The 19,589-nt window shown below is 42.3% G+C and overlaps 1 protein-coding gene and 1 long non-coding RNA gene across 2 annotated transcripts in view; one reads left to right on the top strand and one right to left on the bottom strand.

The window, feature by feature from the left end:
* TRPC5 (transient receptor potential cation channel subfamily C member 5) overlaps positions 1–15,309 on the bottom strand; it is a 344,513-nt gene extending 329,204 nt beyond the window's left edge. Inside the window, exon 1 of the mRNA XM_070290886.1 lies at positions 14,354–15,309. The gene's annotated coding sequence lies outside the window, so the exon portion shown is untranslated. The remainder of the gene's footprint in view (positions 1–14,353) is intronic.
* A 55-nt stretch (positions 15,310–15,364) lies between these two features.
* The window catches only part of LOC138930531 (uncharacterized), a 526,289-nt gene continuing 522,064 nt past the window's right edge, over positions 15,365–19,589 (top strand). The window contains exons 1-2 of the long non-coding RNA XR_011446217.1: positions 15,365–15,508; positions 19,476–19,540. This is a non-coding gene — a long non-coding RNA (uncharacterized lncRNA). The remainder of the gene's footprint in view (positions 15,509–19,475; positions 19,541–19,589) is intronic.

Raw genomic sequence — 19,589 nt, 5'->3', positions numbered from 1 at the left:
AATACATTTAAATCAGTTCTGATGAGATGGATGAAACTGGAGCCGATTATACAGAATGAAGTAAGCCAGAAAGAAAAACACCAATACAGTATACTAACACATATATATGGAATTTAGAAAGATGGCAATGACGACCCTGTATGCAAAACAGCAAAAAAGACACAGATGTGTATAACGGACGTTTGGACTCAGAGGCAGAGGGAGAGGGTGGGATGATTTGGGAGAATGGAATTGTAACATGTATACTATCATGTAAGAATCGAATCGCCAGTCTATGTCCAACACAGGATACAGCATGCTTGGGGCTGGTGCATGGTGATGACCCAGAGAGATGTTATGGGGAGGGAGGTGGGAGAGGGGTTCATGTTTGGGAACGCATGTACACCCATGGGGATTCATGTCAATGTATGGCAAAACCATACAGTATTGTAAAGTAAAATAAAGTAAAAATAAAAGATAAAAAAAAAAAAGAAAAGAAAAGAAACTCCATCACCATGGACATTAAAGGAAGATGGAAAACTTTAGATTCTGGGGGAAAAATCATTTCTGAAAATCAGAAAATATTTATTAAAATTAGTTTGTGTTATTAATAACTGATAAATAAAATAATACACTTAGCCATAAAAAAAATAAATCTAGCCACATCCTAATATGTAAAGCCCTTCACAATTGTACCACAACCTAACTCCCCAGCTCTCTCTCTTAGATGGGTCTGCATAGATTTTCATGAATGGATTAAACCATATCCTAACATATAAAGCCCTTCACAATTTTCAGTTCAGTTCAGTTCAGTTGCTCAGTCATGTCCGACTCTTTGCAACCCCATGAATCACAGCACGCCAGGCCTCCCTGTCCATCACCAACCCCCGGAGTTCACTCAGACTCATGTCCATCGAGTCAATGATGCCATCCAGCCATCTCGTCCTCTGTCATCCCCTTCTCGTCCTGCTCTCAATCCCTCCCAGCATCAGGGTCTTTTCCAATGAGTCAGCTCTTTGCATGAGGTGGCCAAAGTACTGGAGTTTCAGCTTTAGCATCAGTTCTTCCAATGAACACCCAAGACTGATCTCCTTTAGGATGGACTGGTTGGATCTCCCTGCAGTTCAAGGGACTCTAAAGAGTCTTCTCCAACACCACAGTTCGAAAGCAAGTCTTCGGTGCTCAGCTTTCTTCACAGTCCAACTCTCACATCCATACATGACCACTGGAAAAACCATAGCCTTAACTAGATGGAACTTTGTTGGCAAAGTAATATCTCTGCTTTTTAATATGCTATCTAAGTTGGTCATTATTTTCCTTCCAAGGAGTAAGCATCTTTTAATTTCATGGCTGCAATCACCATCTGCAGTGATTTTGGAGCCCCAAAAATAAAGTCTGACACTGTTTCCACTGTTTCCCCATCTATTTCCCATGAAGTGATGGGACCGGATGCCATGATCTGTGTTTTCTGAATGTTGAGCTTTAAGGTAACTTTTTCACTCTCCTCTTTCACTTTCATCAAGAGGCTTTTTAGTTCCTCTTCACTTTCTTCCATAATAGTGGTGTCATCAGCATATCTGAGGTTATTGATATTTCTCCCGGCAATCTTGATTCCAGCTTGTGCTTCTTCCAGCCCAGTGTTTCTCATGATGTACTCTGCATATAAGTTGAATAAGCAGGGCAACAATATACAGCCTTGACGTACTCCTTTATAATTTTACCACAACCTAATTTTCTAGCTCTCTCTCTTAGATGGACCTGCATGGATTTCCATGAATGGATTAAATGACAGTGTCCTACTCAGCCATACAACAGTTTTACTTTATCCAATTCACTCTTGATCATCTTGTGAGCTACTGGAGGGAAGGGATGGGCCTGAATTTTGGTCTGCACTCAGTGAATATCTGTCAAGTGATTGACAGTAGGGGCTCAGATAACACTAAGAAGATTAGATTGTTTAATTAGTACTTAACATGCTCTTCTTTCTTTCCTCCCCATGAGCCCTCTCATTTTTCTCTTCTCTGGTATAATTATGAAAATGTGAAAATCTCCTTTGCTGCAATCCTACACCACTTCATCAGTTCCTTCTTTGATTTATCCCTAAACATTCTTTCCTACAGGGGCTTCCCAGGTTGCTCAGTGGTAAAGAATCCACCTGACGAAGCAGGAGACTCAGACACTAGTTCAGTCCCTGGGTTGGGAAGATCACCTGGAGGAGGAAAGGCAACCCACTCGAGGATTCTTGCCTGGAAAATCCCATGGACTTACAGTCTAAAGAGTCACAAAGAGCTGGGCATGACTGAGTGGCTGAGCACACACACACCTACTACACATGCCTTCCTATAAATCTTTCTTCATCGCTTGGTATTTATTAGACTAAATGTTAACAATCTAGGACAAGTTTCTAGGGATGACCATTGTGTGAAAATGACAGCACAGTCTACAGCATAAACTGACTCTTTATTTTATTTAAGTCACAGACTTTCAGGCAATGTTCAGCACTGGCCAAGGCCCCTGAACCACTGTACCCAAGAGATGGCAATGGAAGTGACAACTGAGAAGGTCAGTTCCAAATCCAGATGTCATAAATCCCCAGATGTTCTTGCGTCACAGAGAGAACACATTTCAATTTTTATTGGATTTCTAAGTTTTTCTTTGGATACTTACTGCCTCCTGGGCATTGCCACAGATTAGGTACCACAATGCCAAAGGATATCATAGAATTCCCTAATAGCTCAGGAAGACCAAGGTTTTAATATATCTTTGTTGTTGTTTCATCAATAAGTCGTCTCTGACTCTTTGCAACCCCATGGACTGTAGCCTGCCAGGCTCCTCTGTCCATGGGATTCTCCAGGCAAGGCAGCCAGATTCTTTACCACTGAGCCATCTGGGAAGCCCTTTTATATTTAGGCAGATTCATTTATTTATGATTATTTATAACATCTGGTCAGTGGTTCCAATAATTCAAAGCAATATTTATCAAACTTTTTGACAATAACCCACAGCAAAAAAATAAAAAATTACATTGAATCCAGCATACACAGAAATACATGCACATGCACACAAACACATATATATTCACCACACTCTCACACTTAGACTCATACACATACACTACTGAATAAAAGTTTCATGAAACAATGTTTGCTCTTACTACATGTGATTCACATTTTTCTCTTTTAATCTATTTCATTTAAAAATGGTGGTGAACTACTCAACTGATTTCACAGTACATTAATGAATCATTGCTCACATATTGAAAACACTGGGTTAAAAGATAGAAGCAAACAAAGAAGATGTTCTATTTTGTGCTATGAGAAGGCAAGTATATATACTGCATGCAACTGATATGCTGAGAATAAGCAGTTCTTAAGTTACAAAGTCCATGGCAGGGATAACAGAAATAATTAACTGTGGTGTATTGATTTTGTTATCAGTTTTACTCAATTCTTTGTTGAAAACAAACTTGTCATCTTTTGTTCTCTGCCTGTTGACATATTACAGGCTACCCAACTATATGGTAGTCTGTTTCAATGTTTACAATTATGCAAGAGTTCCATGTTCTCTTGCAAGTTAGATGGAAACTTATGTCAATTCTGAAAAGGTTATTTACAAATAAGATATTGGGCTTATTGATACTAAAAATATGATCATCTTTTTACTCTATGGGATAATTATAACTACATTTCATGAATTTTTAATGGCCCCCCTCCCCCCATTGTGTGCACTGTGGACATTTCTCTCCCTCCCTCTCTCCCTACCCCTCCCCTCTTGTGTTTGTGCTTCCTGGAATTCTAGGATTCTGGAATGTTCAGATAAAATGGGTGTGATAGGTAAGAATATTGAGGCATTTGAGTTGTGTGATGTATAGAGTATTCAGGTGAGCACTATGGGGTCAATGGGTGCTATAAAAACATTTTAGAAAGTGGGTGCAGTCACTAATCACTTGCATAATTGATCAGCCCAAAGATTTGTCCCTTAATACAGATGATAGTTCTTCCAAAGTGGAGTTATACTAAGAATGCAGCAAAAGGACAAAATGAATTTGAGCTGCAGCTTGAGAGATTTTGTTATGATGTAAAAATCTTTCTGTACATCAATTCATAGTTTCTTGTATTTTCATTCAGAAGTTCTAGAGGGAAAAAAAATATAAAATGGGGCAGGGGTGGTGGTAACCAAGCAGCTGGGAAACAGTGGAAGCAAGGCTTTGGACTGAATACCTTTTTATACATTTTGATTTTCAAACAATGGGCATAAATCACCTATCCAAAAATGTAAATAAAAAACAGCAAGTACACACAAAAATAACAAACAAGGAAAACAAAAATAACAATCGAAAGAGTTTTCTGATAATGAGGAGGCATTCTAATGCAAACCAAGGGGAAAATGTGAGATTTGGAGGAAGAGACCTGTGTCCCATCCTACCTCCACCATTTACTAGCTGTACAATATCAGGCACACAAGTTAACTTGCCTGATCCTATTTCCTCATCTGTGAAATGGGGGCAGTAATATTAATACCTATCATTTAGAGATTGAAGGCTATTTCAGATAATGTATTTGTAGCACTCCACACATGAGATTATGGTAGGCGACATAATGGCCATGTAAATATGTCAGCACACCCCCAGAACACGTCAGTATGTTAGGTTACATGGCAAAAGGGATTTTTCAGATGGAGCCAAGGTTGCTAATTCAGATGAAATCTTAAAATTGGGAGATTAAACTGGATGATACAGGTAGGCCCAATGCGATCATGTGGGTTCTTAAAAACAGAAGAGGAAAGCAAACAAAGATGCAATGGAAGTAGAGGCAGGGGAAATTCAAATTGTGAGAGGGGATCAACCTACCCCGATTGGCTTTGAAATCGGAGGTATGGGACCACAGATCAAAGAATGTGGGGGGCCTGTAGAAGTTAGGAATGGCATTGAATTGACAGCAAAAAAAAAAAAAAAACTGGACTTCAGTTCTACAACTGCAAGGAAGTGAATTATGCCAACTGAATACGTAAGGAGATAGATTCTCTCCTAGAATGTCCAGTAAAGAATGCAGTCCTGATTCTCTCCTAGAATGTCCAGTAGAGAATGCAGTCCTACTGACACTTTGATATTAGCCCACTGATCCCTATGTCAGACTTCTGACCTATAGAATAATAACAATAATAAATTTGTGTTGTTTTAAACTGCTCAATTTGTGGTTGTTATAGCCACAATAGAGAACTCATAGAAAGATTTTCAATAATTTATATCAACTGCTATTGTTAATTTAGGGTGATCACAGAAATCTTAGAAATTAATGATCTATATTTTATGTTAGAAGATTATTGATACCATACTAATCTGATCCTCTTGAAAATCAATGGATGTTGGGCAACCTCAGATCCAATAGAAACTGGATGTCTCAAACCTTAAACCAAAGGACTGGGGTCCAGAAGTTGTGGTGTCTGTCTCTTTGTCTTTGCCATTAAGCTATCTAGCTACCAATAAGTTTTTAGATGAATCAAGTGCTTAGTGATTTTACTGGATTTTATAAAACTTATTGTAACTTACAGAATTACTGAAATCCATAGGTACTCTACCTATCATATTTTACAGGTGTGAAAGTTGAGGAGGTAGGGAGAACCATGGGCTGGGAGGAGACAGGAGTTGCTTATTTTTTCACCTGTGAAATAGTGATAGGTATAGTACTTACCTATGTCCGCAAATCATAAAATAAGCAATTTAATGAATTCCTTTGAGCTTTAGTTTTATCTGTAAAATAAGCATGATAATGTACCTTTTCATAGCGTTGTGGAAGTTTAAATGAGATACTACATGTGAAATGCTTGGCACATAAATCAGCACTGTCTAGGCCTCAACTGTTATTGTTGAGCTGATCTTTGTAAGATGTGTGTTGATATGGTAAATTATTTCTTATCTAGCATCAAGTCATTACTTGCTGGAGGAAAATTATTGCAGCTTAGCTCAAGATTTAAGTATAATATTTTTGTCTCGTTTGTAGTCTTAGGTTTTAAAAATTTGAGTTTTCTGCTATGCCTTTACTTGCATCCTTTCTTTTACCCATATCATCTCACATCCTTCCTATGAAATAAGATGTATTATTCACCCATTTTATAGATTATCATCAGGCCAGAAGTCTTGTAATATTCAGTTCTGCCCCTAGAATGCTATTTCAGCCTTGATTTTTTTCACAGTTGCTCCATCAGAACACAGTGTGTGTGTTTCTCTTTCTGTGTGTGCATATGTTTGCCTGTTGCATATATGCACAAAACATGCAGAGAGAGTCTCACTAACTTTCTAACTTCCTAATTTTGAGACAGACCATATAAAATAAAGCTACTTACGATTTCAGCCTTACTCTATGAAGTGATTCATAGAGTAATTCAATTGTAATTCTTTCTGAATAATATTTGTTTCGAAGCCTCAAATATATTTTGCTTTGTGTGTATTTCTTGGTGTTTTATCTGTGGAAAGCCCAACCTGACTTGCACCAATTAGAAATAGATGTTACATGCCTCAAGGTATAACATCATATAGCTAATTTTCTAGTAAACTAAAATTATTGGCCAAATATTGATTATAATAATATTATATCTTCAATGTATTGATTATTCACAGTATGCCAGTGTCTTATAGTGGCTAAAGGTTTATCAATTTTATCTTCTCAAAGAACCAGCTTTTAGTTTCACTGATCTTTGCTATTATTTTCTTCATATAAATTGCATTCACTTCTGATCTGATCTTTATGATTTCTTTCCTTCTATTAATTTTGGGTTATGTTTGTTTTTTGTCTAGTTGCATTAGGTGTATGATTAGGTTGTTTATTTGAGATTGTTCTTGTTTCCTGAGGTAACACTATATTGCTATAAACATCCCTCTTAGAACTGCTTTCACTGTGTCCCATTGGTTTTGGGTCATTGCAGTTTTGTTGTCATTTGCTTTTAGGTATTTTTAAAATTTCCTCTGATTTCTTCAGTGATGTCTTGGTTATTTAGTAGCATATTGTTTAGCTTCCATGTGTTTGTGTTTTTTTTTTAATTTTTTTCCTGTAATTGATCTCTAACCTCATAGATTGTGGTTAGAAAAGATTCTTGACATGATTTCAATTTTCTTAAATTTACCAAGGCTTGATTTGTGACCCAAGATGTGATCAACCTAGGAAATGTTCCTTGTGCACTTGAGAAGAAGGTGTATTCTGCTGCTTTTGGATGAAATGTCCTATAAATATCAGTTAAGTCTATCTGGCCTAATCTGTCATTTAAGGTTCTGTTTATTTATTAATTTCCTGTCTGGATGAACTATCCATTGGTCTAAGTGAAGTGTTAAAGTCCCCAAGTGTCATGGTGTTATTGTCAATTTCCCCATTGATGGCTTTTGAAGTGAAATGAAGTGAAAGTCGCTCAGTCGTGTCCAACTCTTTGTGACCCCATGGGCTATACAGTTCATGGAATTCTCCAGGCTAGAATACTGGAGTGGGTAGCCTTTCCCTTCTGCAGTAGATCTTCCCAACCCAGGGATCGAACCCAGGTCTCCCGCATTGCAGGAAGATTCTTTACCAGCTGAGCCACAAGGAAAGCCCAAGAATACTGGAGTAAGTAGCCTATCCCTTATCCAGCGAATCTTCCCAACCCAAGAATTGAACCGGGGTCTCCTGCACTGCAGGCAGATTATTTACTAACTGAACAATCAGGGAAGCCCACTGATGGCTTTTAGCCCTTACCTTATGTATTGAAGTACTCTTGTGTTTGGTGTGTAAATGTTTACATTTGTTTATTCTTTTTGGGTTGATCCCTTGATCATTATGTAGTGTCCTTCCTTGTCTCTTGTGACAGTCTTTATTTTAGAGAACATTTTGTCTGATATGAGTATTGATGTTCCAACTTTCTTTTGATTTCTATTTTCTTGGAATATTTTTTTTTCTATCCCCTCATCTTCAGTCTGTATGTGTCCCTAAGTCTGAAGTGGGGCTTCCCTGGTGGCTCAGAGGTTAAAGCATCTGCCTCCAATGTGGGAGACCCGGGTTTGATCCCTGGGTCGGGAAGATCCCCTGGAGAAGGAAATGGCAACCCACTGCAGTATTCTTGCCTGGAGAATACCAGGGACAGAGAAGCCTACAGTCCACGGGGTCACAAAAAGATATATATGCGTTTTGTTTTTGTATCCAATCAGCCAGTCGGTGCCTTTTGCTTGGAATACTTAATCCATTATATTTAAGGTAACTATCAATATGTATATTCCTTTTACCATTTTCTTATTTATTTTGGATATGTTTTTGTAGATCTTTTCCTTCTCTTGTGTTGCCCATCTAAGGAATTCCTACAGCATTTGTTGTAAAGTTGGTTTGGTTTAACTGTTGCTTGTTCGTCAGGCTTTTGATTTCTCTGTCAAATATAAATGAGAACCTCACTGGGTGAATATTCTTGGTTTTAGGTTTTTCCCTTTCATCACTTTAAATATGTCCAGCCACTCCCTTCTGGCCTGCAGAATTTCTACTGAAAAATCAGCTGATAACTTCATCAGGATTCTCTTGTATATTATGTTATTTGTCACTTTTCCCCTTGCTGCTTTTAATACTTTTTCTGTGTATTTAATTTTCGTTAGTTTTATTAATGTGTCTCAAGATGTTTCTCCTTGGGCTTATCCTGTATGGGACTCTGCACTTCCTGGACTTGATTGACTATTTCCTTTCCCATGTCAGGGAAGTTTTTGACTATAATCACTTCAAATATTTTCCCAGACTCTTTCTCTTCTTCTGGTACCCCTATAATTTGAATGTTGGTGTATTTAATGTTGTTCCAAAGGTCTCTGAGACTTTCCTCATTTCTTTTCATTCTTTTTTCTTTATTCTGCTCTGCTACAGTTATTTCTACCATTCTATCTTCCAGCTCACTGATCTGTTCTTCTGCCTCAGTTATTCTGCTATTGATTCCTTCTAGTGTATTTTTCATTTCAGTTATTCTGTTGTTCATCACTGACTGCTTGCTCTAGTTCTTCTAGGTCCTTGTTAAACATTTCTTGTATCATCTCAATCTGTGCCTCTATTCTATTTCTGAGATCTTGGATAATCTTTACTATCATTACTCTGAGCTCTTTTTTTCAGGTAGATTGCCTCTTTCCTCTTTATTTATTTGGTCTTTAGGTTTTTATCTTGCTCCTTCATCTACAACATATTTTTCTGTCATCTCATTTTTCTAACCTATTGTGTTTATGCAGGCTACAGGATCATAGTCCCTCTTGCTTCTGTTGTCTGCCCTGTGGTGGCTGAGGTTGGTCCAGGGGCTTGTGTAGGCTTCCTGGTGGGAGAGACTGGTGCCTGTGCTCTGGTGGGTGGAGATGAATCTTTTCCCTCTGACGGGCAGGGTCACAACAGGTAGTCTGTCATGGGGTGTCTGTGAGCTTAGTATGACTTTAGACAGCTTGATAAATGGGGCTGTGTTCCTGTCTTGCTGGTTGTTTGGTATGAGGTGTCTATCAGTGGAGCCTAGAAGCAGTTAGGTGGAGCCAGGTCTTGGTGTCCAGATAGATACCTCTAGGAGAGTGCATGCTGATTAATATTCCATGGGCCTGGGAATTTTCTGAAAGTCCAGCATCCTGGACTCAGGGCTCCTACCCCAGAGGCCGAGGGGTAGGGCCAGAATTTGAACTCAGGTTTGTGTGAGTCTCTAAACCCAGGTAAACAGTACAATCCTATGGCCTGATTTCCTTTCAATCAACTCTTTTGCCCACACTTAAAGGCTTTTATACTGAATACAAAGAGAAGTGGACCTGGGGAAAGTTTATATATATATATATGTATATCTATCTATATATATGTGTATATATATATATATACTTATGTATATATATATGTGTGTGTGTGTGTGTATATATATAAATTATATGCTGCATGAATTGTCCCTACATGCCCAGTAGGTAATTGTTTATTTTCAAATGATTTCCAATGCATTTTGGGATAAGCTCTAGCCTCTCAAACTTTAGCATACCAAAAAATCACTGGGGGACATTCTTAAATGTCAGATTCTAATTTGGTAGGTCTGAGGAAGGGTCTGAGATTCTGTATTTATAAACATCCACCGGGCGTAATGCCACTACTGGTGTGAGGACCATACGTGAAGTAGCAAGGCCTTAGCCTACTCCATTCTAATCTCTCTTTCCTATCCTTGTGATATTATAATGTGGAAATTCTTCATATCTTCCTTCTTGGCTGTAATAGACATGTTTTTTCAATGTATTTTCTCTAATCCTAAAAGAAACTAGTTTGGGAATCGTGGAAATCAGGCATCAGGGCTAAAGAATGGAGGAAGGAAACAACACCCTCCCTGCAAAGCTTCCTTCTTCTCATACTCTACTATAAAAACCATCAGTCTTGTCTTTTCTATTTCCTTTGTTTTAATTTTTCAGAAAGTGTGTGTGTGTGTTTGTGTATGCATGCACATTAATGGGTGCTTATTCTGAGTGTACAAAGCCTAAACCATAGTTACCAGATTCCACCAGCTTCCATTCCTCAAAACTAATAGGAGTAGCAGAGACTGGGTGTTCTAGATGCCTTGCTGTTGGTGGTGTGAGCCAGGTCAATCAGATAAGTGTGAGCAACTAAATCTTTATCATGTTTAATTCTGCCCTCCACATGAATATACTGGCTGTAGGCATATGTCACATTTTCCTAGCCAGCAAGATAAGTGTGTGTGTGCGTGTGCATGTGCGTGTGTGTGTGTGTGTGTGTGTGTGTGTGTGTGTGTGTGTGTGTTGGGGGCAGACAGTGGGTGAGAAGGCAAGCCACAAAGATATGGCAATAAACTTTTAGGTATAAACCCAGCATTGGAGTAGAGTGCTGTGAACCTGGTAAACTTGGCCTTTGTTACCTCTTAATTTTTTTTGAAAGATCTCCAAAAGGCTCTAGGAAATATATTCAATATATATTGAATATATGAACACAGGCAGTCCTGAGTTCTGGTTTTGGTTGTGTCACTAGCTAGTTCTCTGATTTGGGAAAGTCATTTCTACTCTCTGGGCCTCAATTTCTTTATAGGAGAAATGAGGGGATTGGACCCTGCCAAGATCACTGTTTATTTCCCACCATCAGCTTTTTCTTTGCCTTTGCTAAGGCAAAAAGCTGGGGCGATTTCATGGGCTACTAGCATCAACTCCACAGTGAATGATGGACAACCAAACCTAGGGAGCTTGCATAGTTCCCTGACCAAGTGAACTGCAGTTTTTGCTTTGCCCCACCAGCTTTTATTATCATTAGTTTTTGAAATCATCTATTTTTGCTCAAGTAAGTATGGTGTACATGTTTGGTTATGAAATCATAGCTGAGTCATTTAGGATTCATCCCTTGCCATTGGGATGGGTTGGTTGGTCTCACTGGACAAAGCATTTGAGAGACCCATCAGCAGAAGGACTGCTATATGAGTTTAGAAAGGATGAGACTATGGAAATCACAGCCACTGAGCTCTGGACTCAGTGGCTAGCCTCAGCTTAGCCTTGGTCTTGGGCTGATTAGCTACAACTTCTGCCTAGGATTAGGCATCATTTCTGTCTGCAGGCTGCAAACTTTGTCACATCCCTCCCTAGAAACCTGGAAACTAACCAGGGCAGATTAGGTTAGTGGCATCTCAAGGCACAGGGAGGGCACTTTGGGGAGAGAGGTCCTGTCCCTCATATTCCCCACCAGCTCCCAGAAAGCTTCTGAATGGTTTTGTGTACTTAGCTGAAAACAAGAAGCTTTGGCAGAAGTAAAGCAGACAGAAATGTTTTTGTCCCTCTGTTTCAGTGATGGAGCCATGGTCAAGACAACTTAAAATATTTGGAAGCAGACTGGAGGGCAATAGAATGACATGTTTGAAATTATCCATTCAATAATTAAGCACCTGAATGGCTCATAGATTGGAATTTAATATGCTAATGAGTGGAATGAGACGGTAAAAGTGTAAATTTACTCCGGGGCTCCCGTTCTCAGGTTCTATGTAATTCTGTTTTACCGTGTTTACAAGGTAAACCATAGGCTAGGCAATGTTAGGGTGCTTCACTTCCTAAGCAGTTTTTTGGACTAACCCCATCCCCTGCCAAAGCAAAAGAAAGCAAACATCTGGATGGTTTTCTTTCCGTGTTTCAAAACATCTTTGGGTTCTGTCCTATCCTTTTCCTCTTCATCCCCACTGCATCTGTCATTTTCTGGCCTGGCCTTCTCTAAGCACTGTGGTTCTGTGTGTCATTCTCGTTCTGGTTGTTAATTCTAGAAAGAATAGAATTGTAGGAATATAGTTCTCAATCCTGGTAGAAATGGCAAATGTTATCTGGTCCAGGTCTCTATATTGGTGTATACACTATAGCTAGGGGAATGTCTGTCAATACAGCTGAAGACTGCCTGGTTCTGGATCCCCACGCTTTACACCTCCTTATGCCCTGAGGAACCATGGATCAGGATCCACTGCAGCAACCAGATTTTCAACCAAGAGAGACCCACACCTTCGGTGTCATTCCTGTTGACACTTTCAATTCTTTCCCTAGTAGGAAGCTGCTGATTCTTTCCTACCTGTCTGCAACCTGGTCTTTGCTATTTATGGGAAAGTGTAATTTTAACCTATGAAGATATTTGCTTATGATGGCCTAAAAAAGTAACAGAATGGGCACCTTTTCAGATCCTACTTGAATAATCCTTGTTCTGTTCTCTTTCTCAGCAGTGAGCTTTAGAACAAATTGCCTGACGCAACATAAACAGTTCCACTTAATGCAAAATCTGTTTCTCTCATTTGCTGAGTTGGAAAGGGGTAATTCATTGTATTCCGGTAACATAATGATAAATAGACAGTTTAACAGAAGAGCCTGGATGCTTTGGAAGCACAAATTCAAATACTCCCCCCTCGGCTACAGCAGCATACAGCCCAGATTGTATGGGGTTGATCTGAGTCCTTGAAAAAATACACACATACCATATGTATTACAACTTTATGAAAGCAGCGCCACACACACTCTATCTATCTATCTATCTATGCCAGAACTTCGTGAAAACAGCATCTTCCAGGAACCAAACAGATTTCATGTGGCATTCAGGTTTTCCTTCAACCTTGCAAATAGAGAAACCTTGTGGGTTTTCTTTATCCTAGGCTAAACATTTGCTTTGAGACCAACTTGGTACTGTGTGAATGTATTTCCATGTCTTTGATTTAGAATAAGCAAATGTTAAAGACTGGGTGAAAGGTACCATTTAACATCATTTATATCACAGCTTTTTAAGAGTCTATAGGAAAAGAAACATGATATAATACCAAACACCAACATCTGTAAAACACCAAAAAAAAAAAAAAAACAAAACAAAACAAAAACAAAACCCTGAGACTGACAATAGACAAGGACGAATTCTAAGATGTAAACTTTACATATCTGCTAAATGCCATGAAAATAAATGTACAGAAATAGACAAGTGGATCTGAGTGCCATGTCAGTGGAGTAAATATTTCTCATTTGAAGCCAGGGCTGACACACACAGTCTTTAAGGGGCGCATTATTGATTAGCCTGTCTCTTCTACTCATATGATAAACTCAGGTAAAGTTCAGAAATCCTGTCTTCCCAACTGGTTTCCTAGCACCAGGCTTTTCACAAGGGAGTAATAACCTTGGTAGCCATCACCAACCACATACCTGGTTATGGCCAGAAGACCCCAGGTTGGCAAAGGGGAGAAAGCCCTTCTCCCAGTTTCATTCTTAGAGACCATGGAGAAAGATCAGGATCTGTGAATACAGCTCAGTACCTATGTGTGTGTTGAAGAGGGGGACCATCATGACTGTTTGTCCAAGTCAGTGTGTGTTTGGGGGGAGGGGTGTCTACTTTGAGCAGAGATCTGACTGATGTCTCCCCATTTGTATTTCCTGATTCCTTTAAGGAGCCAGGAAAATGAATCTGGCCATTTCGTAAGTAAGTTTGATGGATACAAAACAGAAAGAAGGTGAATGGGGGCTCTGATTCCTGAGCCCTCATGAGCTCACCCCTGGCTTTCCACATCTTAAAGTGGCTTTTGGCAAAAGGGCCAGTGTCTTTATTCCATTCCTGTCTCTCGGGTCGATACTGATCTCAGATCACTGTCCGGGGTAGAGGCAAGCTGATTTAGAGGAACATCCCAAATAAACACAACGTTTTTGGTCACTGTCAAGAGCCACCTTGTCCTAACACCTCTAGAGTCCCACCATATCTTTCTCCCTGTGTCCGAAAACAATCTGTTGCTGGCTTCGCTCTGCCCCCCACCACCCCAGCCCACAGCCAGCTAGCACCTTCCAGCCCTCAGCATCCCTGCACCTTCATTCATTCCCGCACCTCGCTGCCTTTTGGCAGCGCTCCGGCAGCAAAGCCATAAGGCTCTGGGCTGCCTGTTGACTTACCCCAGACCAAGTGGTTTGTTCAGATCCGCGTCGTCTGGCGTCTGGAAGCCAAGGAGCTCGGTGCGGCCACCTTACCGGTTCTCCCACGGCGCGCCAACAGCAGCCGCCTGGGACAGCCCAGCCTGGCCTAGAGGCTGCCTGGCGGGTGGGCGGATGAGCACAGGGAAAGGGGCGGGGTGTGGCGAGGCGCGCAAGTGCCCGCTCCTAGCGTGGTTTCTCCCTTCGCTTTTCAGTCATTCCCAAACTTCCCAGTGGCTGGCCATCTCTGCTCACCTTTCGCCTTCGTCAGCACCCCGAAACTCTTTGCTCTACTCGTGCCCCTGCCTTGTCCCCGCTAGCTTCTCCCGGCTCGCTGACCCAACCTGGGTGCCTTCAAACACACGCACCCCCTTCACGCAGCGTACTGCACAGTGAGAGCACGGGAAGAAACTGACACGGGAAACTGACAGAGATAGCTGACGCGGGAGTATGAAGGAGACAGAAAAGACATAGGAAGAGACAGAGACCAGCATTCGCACTCTGACATGCACAAACGCATACTCCTGCGCCAGCTGCTAGGTATTGGCTGGCGGGAGCCCCGGTCACCCTTCCGAATCTTTCTAGACTAGAGGTTTCTGTCCCCTTCTGCTGCCGCTTCTGAAAAATGCTATACAACGAAGGGGGAGAGAGAGAAGCAAAGAGGGGTGGGGAGGTAAAATCGAGGAGGCGCGCTCCTGTTCTCCTCCCCACCCCAGCTCCAAAAATGTCCAACCCTGAGCTCTTCCTTTTCGCTTCTATCTGCTCCTGGCTTTCCTCTGCTCCTTTTCTTTTTCCTCTCCTTTGGGTGGCTGCAAGCTGGAAGAACCCGTCGCGATTGGGGGCGGGGGTGTGGGGTGGGGTGGGGGAGACTGCCGCTGTTGGTGAAAGCACCTCTCACCTCCCCCAGTCCGGACCTGGAGCCTCACACAGTCGAGCTCGAGGCAGGGGCGGGCGGGGCGGGGCGGGGGAAGCGGGCAGGGGGGAGGGAAGGAGGGAGAGGGAGGATGGGGCAGCCTGCAGGGGCAGCAGCTCCTGCTTCTCTGCAACTCGGTAGCCAGGGGTGGAAGGAAGCCGCAGCCGAAACCCCAAGGCAGCCCCGGCGCTGCCCTGTCCCACCGTCTCATCTCTCCCCCCTCGGTACGGAATTTTCTGTTTCCTTCGTTTGCTCTTCCCCGGGCCTCCCCTCCCCTGGGTGGTGGCAGAGTCTGGGTGGCTGAGCGTGGTGGTTTTCGGTAGAGGGGACTGGACTGGAGCACCTCAGAACGCCTGGCTGGCAGAGTCTTTCTTTGCCCCCTTGTCCTGAGTGCCCCTACTTTGGACTGTGACCCCCAACCCCTACCCCGCTCAACCTGGGCTCTGAGCCGGCAGGCGGTGGCGGGGCTGCGCGGGCAGCCACGGGTCATCCCGGAGGAAGTGGAAGTGAGCCAGGGAGAACGCGGGTGAGCGCCGGGGGAGAGGAGGACCCTGAGTGGCCAGGAGCTAACCTGGGGGTCTTCTATCCCTGACGGGTCTAGTGTAACCCAGTGCAGGCAGCCTGGCAGCACAGCCCAGTTCTCACATCCTTGCCCCTCTCACCCATAGGTTAGAGTCGGTCTTCCCAGCGCCAACCTAGATTGAAGGGGAGAAGGGATGGTTAGTGGTATTGTAGCAGGAGAGAGTTAAGTTGCTTAGTGGTGGCAGCGGTTTCTCTGTGTGTGTATGTGTGTGGAGGGGAGGGTGTTACTGAACACTTGGACCACTCTTTGATCTTTGCACTTTTGGGTCATGTGAGACACCTTTCCACCCCTACCACTCTGGTGCCCGGAAAGACTGGCGGCCCTCTTGGATCTTCCTGGAAGGGCAGAAATGGCCCTGCCCCCACCACAAGCCTGAGACTTAACACCTGCAACCTGCAGGCGCTTAGGTCCGCTAGCTGGCAGCATCTCCTGGTTTGGCCTGCACAACCCCACAGCTCGGCTTTGTCTTTTATCTCCCTCTCTACCTCTCTCCAGAAAGGTGGGTGCCTGAGTTCTGCCATTCTGGCCGCTGGGCTGATACCTGATACCCCTTTCCCTATCCATTCTTAGAACAACCTAGATCTCAGAGGAAGCTCCCTTGTGCTTCTCGCTGTTGCCTTAAACCCCTGAGCACACACTGCGAGCTTGAGTAGAGCTCCAGAAAGAACAGTCTGCCTTGCCTAAATGGCTGAATGTTCCCATTGCTGTGCTGGTGAACTGGCATATTTATGTTGAGAGGGAGCCCTAGCAACTCTCCTAGGTTAGCCAGAGAAAGTCCCTTGGGGCACAGAGCAAGACAAGTTTTTACATTGTCATCGGTTCCCTTAGCCTCCAGGTGGCCCAGTATTCTGGAGAATATTAAGCTTTTGTGTGGGAGCGAGGCAATAGATAAATATATTGCTTTGGGGAATGAAGAGTTTGTGTTCCTGTGAATGGGAAGGGGGAAGGTAGGGATGGGGGGTGGAGCCACCCTTTACACACTCTTTCAACAACTTCAAGTGTTTCTGAAGACTGGTCTATGATGTAGATTTAAAAAAAAAAAATCTCAGTTCTGGAACTCTGCTGCTTTTCTCCCATTCAAAGGCAATTTTGCTGTGGCCAGCCACGTCGAATATACAGCCTTCCAAACAAAAGAGGTCTATTTTGTGATTAAGCTGATCCTTCCTTTGTCAGGAAGCAAGGAGGAAATGAGGCTCTATACAAGACTTTGGGGCATCTTCCTTTCTCAGACCAAACTACAATTCAGTCGAGGCTTCTACTTCAAGCCTAGGGTACAATCAGGAGCAGTGTCCAAGGAGAAGGAAATAAAGTTCCATTCTTGTGAGCTGTCTCCTTCAAAGGCCCTATGTATATAGTGCAATCATCTTTAACATAGGAGGCTTCTGGGTGGTGGTGAATCTGGGGGCTTTCCCAGTATATGGTAGATAAGACTCATTTTTTTTTTCTACCTGTTCTTGCCCTACACCATTAACCTCTTTAAGAGCTTCAGGATATACAAAGGAAAACCCTTTCCAAAATTAAAAGCACCATGCAAAAGTCAGGCATTACTATACCAGGACAAATCTGCTTGTGGATCTCCTAGTGTAATTAAGAAGCTGACCTGAGTAGGAGCCTAAGCTTGCCTAGGTTGCTTGTTAGACTTGGGGGCTGGGGGAACTCATCTTCTCTGGGGATATGGAGAAATTCAGGTTTTCTACTTGGTGGCTTGAAAATATATATTTGTTTGAACTCTCCCAGGGCAGATTGCAACCAGAGGCCACATCTGCAAGAGTGGTTCAAAGTGAAAAACGGAAGTGACTGTGGATAATTTAAGCCCAGATCTATCTGGCTTCTAGGCAACCTTTATTCACATGGCTAGGCCTATCCAAGCACCATCCAGATATGACTGTTAAAGTGCAATGAGACAGAAATATTCAGGGGCCCTCTCTCTTCTCTGCTCTTCTTATAGCCTTGATGAGAGTACTAAGTAGGATATGTAGACTGAAGTGGAGTGTAATAGGCATAGAGAAACTGATATGAGAAACCTACAGAGTAAAGGCATTTTGTTCTTCCAATTAAGCTGAATTTTTCAATCTGGGCACTATTGACATTTTGAGCCAGATGATTCCTTATTGTGGGAGGCTGTCCTCTGCATTGTAGGATGTTTAACAGTATCCCTGGTCTCTATTCACCAAATGCCAGTAATACCCCATGTTACAGATCTCAAGGTCATGTGCCCATTGCACAGTGAGGCCAAACAAACGTAATATCCTGGTTTGGAGCAGAAAAAAGGTGCCTGAAGTTACCTTCCTCCACCTGGGTGTGGACCTTATTTCCTGCAGAAGAACTCAAAGATATAGTTATATATTCCTTCAGGAGGAACCAGGAGCCTGCTCCAAGGCTGTGCTATATTTTCTTGATAGTTCCTCCTTTGTTTCCGCATCCTTCCCTGGTTAGCAACTGTTTGAATCTGCCCTGTGGAAATCAGGAAGTTCTCCAAGGCTGAATGAAGCCCGTTTTTCCAAACAAGAAACTGAGGGTGTAGCGGTGTGGGTGGGGGGATGGCAGGGCTGGGGGTGTGCAAAGGAAGGATTTGTACCTGGGAGGGCTCCACAGCATCCTGCTCAGTTTCACCCCCATCTTGTGATAACCCAAAATGCCAGATTTTGCTAAGTATTCCCTATGCAAAATCATCTTCCCTATGGTGAATGTAATTTAATGTAGTATCCCATTTAATGTAGTATCCCATTTCAAAGATGGGATTTTACCTTTATTTTATCCACATGGGCTTGTCCAGATCTTGTATGGAACAAATGGAATCTCAAAAAATATGAAATATTTTGTGAGGAAACAATGGGAAAAGGAGTCCTCATGAATTAACAGATTTTGACAAATGATTGAATTCATTCTTATAAACATTTCTACCTCCCCATCACCATCTAACTTTTGTTGAGCACTCACTATGAGTGTGCGTGCTAAGCTGCTTCAGTTGTGTCTGACTCTTTGTGACCCTATGGATTGTAGCCCTCTAGGCTCCTCTGTCCATGGGATTTTTCCAGGCAAGAATACTGGAGTGGGTTGCCATTCCCTTATCCAGGGGATTTTCCTGACCCAGGGATTGAGCCCAGATCTCTTACATCTGCATTGGCAGGCAGGTTCGTGACCACTAGTGTCACGTGGGAAGCCCTACTCACTTAAGAGTAGAGTGTTGATTATAGCAAAGATCTATAATGCCTAATCCCAGCTTTCAGTACACTTAGAAACTGTTGACTATTTCATCCCCTAAGGGAAAGGGTTACAGATTTTCTTGGAAAGATAGTTTCAGAATTGAATCCTACCTGACTTTCTACCTTTTATTTCACTTTTGTCCCCAAACAATGACTTATTCTTTAAGGCTCTGCCTTAGGGAGATTGCTCTTTGTCTTGCTAATTACCATAGTTCTCTGTTAAATTTTTTTGTGTGACTTACCTATGTAAGACATTCAAACTATAACAGTGTGTTCAGCATTGACATGACCACCTCACAAAGGCTTTAGCAAATCGAGCAGTTTGAAGGCAGGTTATTATTTCCTGTTGACTGAAAAAAAAATGCAGAACCTAAAAGTTGAGAATTATGTTTTATTTGGCAGGCTTTCTGAGGGCTTAAGGCTGGAAGGCAACCTCTCAAATAGCCGTGAGGAAGTGCTCCAAAGAGGTAAGGGAGGAGCCAGAGTATATGGGGGTGTTTGTAACAAAGACCAGGT

The sequence above is a fragment of the Ovis canadensis genome, chromosome X, assembly GCF_042477335.2.
Source record: "Ovis canadensis isolate MfBH-ARS-UI-01 breed Bighorn chromosome X, ARS-UI_OviCan_v2, whole genome shotgun sequence".
In the NCBI taxonomy this organism is placed as follows: domain Eukaryota; kingdom Metazoa; phylum Chordata; class Mammalia; order Artiodactyla; family Bovidae; genus Ovis; species Ovis canadensis.
The sequence above is the reverse complement of the archived record's forward strand: the minus strand, read 5'-3'. Positions and strand labels throughout refer to the sequence as shown.